The sequence below is a fragment of the Saimiri boliviensis genome, chromosome 2, assembly GCF_048565385.1.
Source record: "Saimiri boliviensis isolate mSaiBol1 chromosome 2, mSaiBol1.pri, whole genome shotgun sequence".
In the NCBI taxonomy this organism is placed as follows: Eukaryota; Metazoa; Chordata; class Mammalia; order Primates; family Cebidae; genus Saimiri; species Saimiri boliviensis.
The window spans coordinates 88,484,979-88,491,750 of NC_133450.1; the positions used below are offsets into that span (position 1 = coordinate 88,484,979).

Below are 6,772 nucleotides of genomic sequence, written 5' to 3' on the forward strand. Positions count from 1 at the left end.
GCAGTGGTGCTATCTTCACTTACTGCAACCTCTGCCTCCCAGGTTCAAGTGATTCTCCTGCCTCAGCCTCGTTAGTAGCTGGGATTACAGGCATGTGCCACTACACCTGACTAATTTTTGTATTTTTAGTAGAGATGAGTTTTCACCATGTTGGCCAGGCTGATCGCAAACTCCTGACCCCAAGTGATCCACCCACCTCAGTCTCCCAGAGTGATAGGATTACAGGTGTGAGTCACCCAGCCCGACCCCAGATTAGTCTTCTTGCTGGGTCCTCCCTTTCTGTGCCCCTCTCCAGTTAAAGGACTCTTCTCCTTTCCCTTAAGTTCACCAAACCCACCAAGCCCCATCTCCTTTACCATTTTTCGTTACCATGATTTTATCCTTTTCTGGAATCTGGCAACACCTCTATGAATGTGGCATATAATTACCGACCTCTTTGTACTGCCTTATTCATGTGTTAAATCTTGCGTCTCTGTAAAGGTTCTAAGATCCAGGGAGGAAGAATGGTTGAGAGAACATCACTTAGGAGTCAGAAGATCTATATTGAAGTCTGGCTTCCGACACTTGCCTCTTGGGTGGCCTGGGATGTCAATTTCCTCATTTATATAATTTATATAATGTGACGGTGATTACGACTCCTCTGCCTAATGCACCATGAAGTTGTGAGAACTGAATGTTATGGGAATACATCATCAACCAGTAAACACTTTAGCCATGCTAATTCTCTTCAGAAGCTATCCTTTCTCTAACGTCCCACTGGACAGCCCTAGCACGCCTACCACAGTGCTGCGGATGCAGTGAATGACAGCTCCATAAATCTTTGTACAATGAATGAGGAGAAAAGGCAAAAACAACAGTTTCTCAAATATTATAAAACTGCAAAGAAAGGTCTCTGCCTGGATATCTCCTTCAAATGCAAAGAAGGCACCTAAGAGCACATGTCAAACTGAGTCTCAGATCCATGTTTTCATCTCTGAGTGGTTTTAAAAGCTAAGTCACTCCTTAATTCCCAGTAATAAACTCTAAGTCAATAATGCTAGAGATCCAAGGTTAGTTTCTGGGAACAGCGGCACCACCCTTCCCAGCCTCAACTCCGTGTGCTCCATACGGAGAACACGAATGAGTAAAAATCAAAATGGCCCCAGATACGTCCTATGATGCCAAGAAAGAAATGGCTTCTGCTCAGCAAGCAGCAAAGAGAGGTGCTATATTCAGGTGCTCTTGAGTTTAGTAGATTACCAAGGTGATGACATTAAGCATAAGACTGCCTGTTAATGGAATGATAAATGTGAGTAATTCAGTAAGGCTACTTAAGTAAACACCAGTTGAAAGATAAAAATCATCATAAAGACCATGGGGGAAGAATCAGAGGCAGATTCGCCCAGCAGCCCAAACAATGGACCTCTCCCATCCCCAGATGGGGCACCTGCTCATTTGTTGAGGGCAAGTCATTTTGTTAGCATCTAAGTGACACAGCGACCCCTCGACAATGCTGAGAGCTAGGCCCAATGCCTCGAGTTCTTTCTTGTTCCCCTTTCCCCGTTCACCCTGCAATAGTGTATTTTCCTTCTGGACCCTAATCTTTGCAGGATTTTTTTTTTCCCCTCCAAAGAACTATCCTTGTTCTCAGAAGAGGAGCCAACAAGCTCAGCATCACTGAACTATAAATGATTGGTAGTTATGTTTCCTAGATATATTTAGAGCTTCCAAGGGACTGGAGGTTCTTAAATCCAGGGAGTGGACTTGTAACTGTGGAGCTCAAGTGTCTACAGGGCCAGGTGGGAGTGGTACTGGAAAGGAAAGTGGTTTTGAAGGGAGAGACACCCGAGTCACTTCAGAATAACATCATTTGGCTGCTGTCTTGGCTGCATCTGCACAACGTGGGACCAGAACACGGCACGCAAATTGCTCTGATCAAATCAAGGGGCCCTAAAGGAGATCAGGCTTGGCTTAAAAGCTCTTGGGCTACGAGTTAATAAGAATTTTAATAAAAATGGAAAGCATAGCCCGGGGCGCTGGTACAATATCTCTCTGGGTTGCTGGTGTTCTATCAGTCAATCATATAATCTTTCTGACGTTACTAAAGTGAAGAGGGTAAGCGAAAACGGTGTGGACCAGAGATGATTTCAAAAACAGAACCTACAGCAACACCATCAGCTCTCTGATTGGCCTTCCAGAGCCAGGAGATACACCTTAAAAGTGAAGTCTTCCCCTGAAAATAACATAGCAATGAAAACAACCCACTTCACATCACAAAGCAGTTTCCATACACACAGAACTGTCATGGCAACCCGTGATTTCAGTTTATTACCATCCCTATTTACAGTTGAGGAGTCTGAGGACGGGGTGTGGGAGCCTTGATTCCAGGTATTGGACTCTTACTTCTCCCTCCAAATTCCTCAGTAGCTTATTTGAACATTTTTGAACTCAAGCTGTTATATCATTACGATCCTCTACTTTGGTTTATTAACCTTACATGCAACCAAGTAGATGATTGGCCTGTGTCATTTGATTCACCTCTAAAGCCAGCAAATATTATTATTTCTTTTTACCCCCCCCCAAAATTGGCATTGATATGAAAATTTACTACTGATTTAAAAACAAATAGCTTCTCTGGTATTTATTTTTGTCTGGAAAACTCAAATTCTGTGATATTCAAGGCACAGATTAATACCTGGAGTGTTGCCCAGTCATTTACGTACTTCATTACACTGACCTCTTTTAGTATGCCTAGTAACAGGCATATTTCTGATGGTTAAGCACTGGTCACAACAGTTTACATGCAAATTTGGTTTCATTGTTTTTGAAACAGATGACATTCGGCTGAAATCTACTCTACATGATGTACCGTTAGTCAGCATGTGCCAGTGTAAACGCCATTCCATGGGAAAAGAGCATCCCCAGGCAGAACTATGATGTGGCTTGAAACATCCCTGAAAGATTTGGGCTGGCCACGCTGCTTTATGTGGAGATGGAGAGAGGAGGCAAAACTGAGGGGCTTCCTCTTGCTCTGGATTTTTTAAAGCATGCACAATGACAGAAGGAGAAGAGATGTAAAAGGTTACTCTGGTTGTCCTTGAATATCTCTGATCATTCTTCATCCTTGTCACAGGCTCCTTCCCCTCTGCCTGCCCCAGAAGTGAAGGTCCCATAGGCTTCCTTGATCAGTAGGCTGATCATTCCATGTGCCACGCTTTCCCTGGGCACTAAGAAAATCCCCAGCATCATTCTCGAAGAAGAGCTCTCCGTGGGTCCAGGCTCCCTTCCCTGTAGCTCCCTGAACACTTCCACCCACACGTTCAGTGAGGACTCCAGACATAGCATTGTCAGAATCAACCTCAGCCTTCCTGCCTAACCTACTATTTCCTAGGTTTTCCGTCTTAGCTGGAGATGCCTCCATTTAACCCCTGCAGGAAAGCTGATAATCTCTACCATCCCCTCTCTTCATCATAGCTCATGTCCATTAGTCACTGAATCCTCAACGGGTTCTCTCCTAAAATATCCTCCAATCAGTTCCCTCCTCTGTCCTCCCACCTCTACTCTCCTAGGTCAAGCTGTCCACATCTCTCGCCTACTCTAAGGCACCAGCCCAAATTCTTGTGTACACTGTACAGCAGTGCAGCAATGCTTCTACATAGCAAATCCGACCAGGGCCTTCCCCTGTTAAAGAACACTTCAATGGCTCCCTAAGCTCATAATCACATACAAAATCCTTACCTTGACCTTGTTTTTTTTTTTTTTTTGTTTTTTTTTTGTTTTTTTTTTTTTTTTTTTTTGGTAGGTATGGGGTTTTGCTAAGTCACCCAGGCTGATCTCAAACTCCTGGGCTCAAGAGATCCTCCCACCTCAGCCTCCCAAAGTGCTGTGATTATAGGCATGAGCCGTCACACCCCATCCCTACATTGACTTTTTTTTTTTTTTTTTTTTTTTTTGAGACAGAGTTTCACTCTTGTTACCCAGGCTGGCGTGCAATGGCGCGATCTCGGCTCACCGCAGCCTCCGCCTCCTGGGTTCAGGCAATTCTCCTGCCTCAGCCTCCTAAGTAGCTGGGATTACAGGCACGTGCCACCACGCCCAGCTAGTTTTTTGTATTTTTAGTAGAGACGGGGTTTCACCATGTTGACCAGGATGGTCTCGATCTTTCGACCTCGTGATCCACCCGCCTCGGCCTCCTAAAGTGCTGGGATTACAGGCTTGAGCCACCGCACCCGGCTCCTACTTTGACTTTTAAGTCCCTCCTGAACTTTGTCTTTGGCCCTTTCTTCCTGTCACTAAAACAATTTCTTTCTTGTTCATTTTCTTTCCCATACTGCCTATGTTTGTGTCAATATATGAAATTTTAAAAAGCAGCCGGACTGGGAAAAAATGAAGCCTATTTGATTGAGGTGATTCCAGATGTGGAATGAAGCTTGGAGAACACAAGCTCCTCCACAGGTGGGGCTTTAATAATTATGAAGCAATGTGGATGCACATATATCAATCAATGTGCATGCAGCACGCTGCCAGCCTCGCCCCTCCTTGCGCACGTCAATACAGGCTCAGGCATGGTAGCAGGTACTACAAGTTTCACACGTGAAAAGCACAAAGCAAGAATCACCATCTCCCGCCCTGCGTTCCGTGGGGAGCCTGTTTGAAGCGTAGGGGCGCACCTGCTCGAAGTCATGTCTCATGCTGGCCTGTAGCCTGGTCCTCGGTTTCCCTGTTGAACACATCCTTTGTGCACCATTTACCCCTCTAAAGAACTCACTGCGGACACAGTCTTCATCCGCTGTGAGATCATAAAGGGCTCCCCTCGACAAGTCGGCATCTGATTGTTTCTTCTCACGTTGCCAAAAAACCTGGATATTTGGACACCTCTGGGAGCAACTGAGTTGTCTGCCTTGCATGCACGCATTTGGCATGTGAAGACACAGCCTGAAGGACAAGAGCCATCTCCTTCATGTCTGTGTCCTTGTTGCCTAGCACGAGAGCTGGCAGAGAAAATGTCTGAAAAGCCTGAGAAGGTGCTTTAGGGATGAATAACCCAGCTCTATCCCAGAACGGGGAGTGCAGGGGACCATCCAGACCCTTCAAGGCTTGGCTTCCAAGCCCTTCTCTGAATAGAGACTCCGTTCTTACTGTCTCTCAGCTCCACTTGAGCCATCATAGGTGGTGGAATGAGCTGTTCTCTGCCCTCTTAGACCTCTATCCTATTGTTTCTGCCACCCCTACTCCCCAGCGTGCCGTTCCTCTAGTGCCAGACCTTAGAGTCTGCTTTATCTATCAACAACCCTAGAAAACAGGTGGCATTTGTTGACCCAGACATGGCCTGGGGTGGGGATTTTACTCTATGAACGCGTAGCACCAAACATCTGGAAGAGAAAGGGAAAAAGCTATCCAGCTGTTTCCAGATATCCAGATGTCTGGCATGGGGAAGAGAAGCATCCCACTGCCTGTCCCACTGTGCAGGGTGTGCTGTCCTGGCAGGCAGGCAGCAGGTCACAGGGCCGTGGGGCCAGCCCATGTGGTCCAGGGTTGCCAGTCTGTCTCTGGGCAAGGTGAAACTGGACCTGAAACCACCCGACTGAAAAGGGCCCTCTTTCTGGAAGTTTTCTTTAGAAAGCAAGTGGCAGAAGCAGCAGCAGGTTCACAGGGAATCCGCTCACGCCAGATGTAATGGCATCTTTTATTTGTAGGTGTCAAAGAGTGTGGCCAGTTCAAGATTTCCCTCTCTGCTTTCAGTTTCCGGGGCACATGGTTTAGCCAGAAACATGTGAAAAACTTCAGTGTCTTCTGGCTTTAACTCAGTTCCCCCAGACTATCTTCGTCTTTTCCTTTCAAGGGAGCATTTGGCTATCCACCTGGTCATCCTTCAAAACATTCATTCAACACGTATTTTGTAAGTGCTTACGTGTCAGGCACTGCAGGAATAGTATTCACATACTGTACCCTGAATGAATATAATGATACTTTTGACTAAACAATAATTACATTAATGATGATGATAATAATTAAAATTACGTATTGAGCATTTAGGTACCCCACTGAATAATCTCATTTGTATTTATTTAATTTGTCAAACCACCCTAAAAATAAATGCATTACTTTTAACGGCAAAAACTGAAATTCCTTTGGACACTAACCCAGTATCTCGTAAGAAGCTCAGAGAGATTAAGTCACTCACAAAGCCACATGGCGTATTGATAGTTTAGCTCGAACTTGAACGCAAGTGTGCCTGGAGTTCGGCGACCACACCCTTACTCCCTGCATTATATCAATTCACATCAGCACAGTGCAGGCGGCAGAGGACCCAGGGTAGGTATAAGGAGTTCATAACTCCACAGAGCACCATTCGCTGTATTCCGTGAGACTGGCACTGGCTGGAGCACAGCTCCACAGCATGCATGGAGAATGACTCCCTCTGGAGTTGTGAGCCCAAGTGTCTCTGTCCTGCATTCACTCCCAGGCACCAGAAGCCTGGGAGGAAATCAAACCCCAAATAGCAATCGCTATGCATGCCCATGCATATGTGCATATAGCACGTATGTCTCTGCGCAGCTATGGAGTGTCTAGAATGAGGGCTGGCGTCTAGTAGGAACTCTTACATTTCTGCTGTTTGCCTAATTACACAGAAACATTTAAAAATGTAAACAGAGAGAGTGGATGCCCAGACTGGAAGAGGAAGTAAGAGCTATGTCCTGCTGTGGGTAGCAGGCAGGGGCAGGGGCTGGAGAGTCTTGGAACAGCCAAGGGACAAGAGCTGTCATGATGGGAAGGGGCTGGGTGTGTAGGC

General features: G+C 46.0%; 1 protein-coding gene across 2 annotated transcripts in view; it reads right to left on the minus strand.

Annotated features, from left to right (window-relative positions):
• RORA (RAR related orphan receptor A) overlaps positions 1 to 6,772 on the minus strand; it is a 739,946-nt gene that overhangs the window by 348,521 nt on the left and 384,653 nt on the right. The gene's annotated exons all lie outside the window — the stretch shown is intronic.